We start from the raw sequence: 1,201 nt of genomic DNA, 5'->3' as shown, positions 1-1,201 counted from the left end.
AGATATCGCATTCGGTCTGTGACATCGACATCGCTGGACCTGTGGCAGTGTGGCTTAAAGTCGGGTTTCCAAACGCGACAAAAGTGACGCCATTCGTCGCCGAGACACGGAAAAGTCAAAATCACAGCGAGTGTAAAGAGCAGCAGTAGCCGGGTTTACTTGGGCATGAAATACACACTCGTACATGTCCCCAGTACCACTCGTGTAAGAAAACTTACTTGTATGAACTACCTACTTGTACACTGTCATGCCAACTTCAGCGTAAGTTACGAAGTTGTAACGCTTGTAATTTTATCACACGAAATCGCTTCCCCCAACATCGCCGACGAGCTTCAATAGCTGCCGATAGGCGGATCTGCTCTCCGACATTGCACAGCACACGACTTGGACCATTTATTTTTGTACGTGAAAAGTTAGCGTCGCGACAAAGGAATAGTCCTAGTTTTCAAGTAAATAATTAAATAGATCGTAAAGCGGCAAACTGTTCTTAAACCATATGATAGAAATGTCAGTTTAGCATTAATCAATTCCGTATAAACACATATTTGTGATGAAGTAACACAGCATCGTCTGACGGGAGGTACAGAATCGAAAGATGTTGCAACACGCTAAGAAACAGAACAGTCAAAATTGTAAAGGTACTTTTTATTTAAGGATAGTGATAATTTTCTGCCTTAGTTATTGAGTGTAAATGTACTGGTGGAGTGGAAATACAAAATTTATTTGTGCCTTTAGAGATTTAAAGCTACTTTTGACCCTAAATAAAATCCTGTGTTAAGCAACAGTGTTCATACTGGCGCAGTTATTAAGTAATGACTGTTCTGCAGAGCAGCACAAAACTTGGTTACTAAAGTAAGCACTGCACCAGTAAATGACACATCATACACCTAAAAAAATGCACTACAAACAAATTATCCAAATGGGATGGACGTCAGTAGAAGTGATTTACATGTACAGACAAACAAATGATTACAATTTCAGAAAAACTGGATGATTTATTCAAGAGAAAGAGTGTCTCAAACTGAACAAGTCAATAGTATGTTGGTCCACATCTGGCCCTCATTCAAGCAGTTACTCGGCTTGTCATTGTCTGTCAGAGAAGTTGGATGTCCTCCTGAGGGATATCGTGCCAAATTCTGTCCAATAGGCGCCATAGATCGTCAAAATGCAGAGTTGGTTGGATGGTGTTGCCCATAACGTT

This window comes from Schistocerca serialis, chromosome 3 (genome assembly GCF_023864345.2).
Source record: "Schistocerca serialis cubense isolate TAMUIC-IGC-003099 chromosome 3, iqSchSeri2.2, whole genome shotgun sequence".
NCBI classification, from domain to species: domain Eukaryota; kingdom Metazoa; phylum Arthropoda; class Insecta; order Orthoptera; family Acrididae; genus Schistocerca; species Schistocerca serialis.
This window is presented reverse-complemented; position numbering follows the sequence as displayed.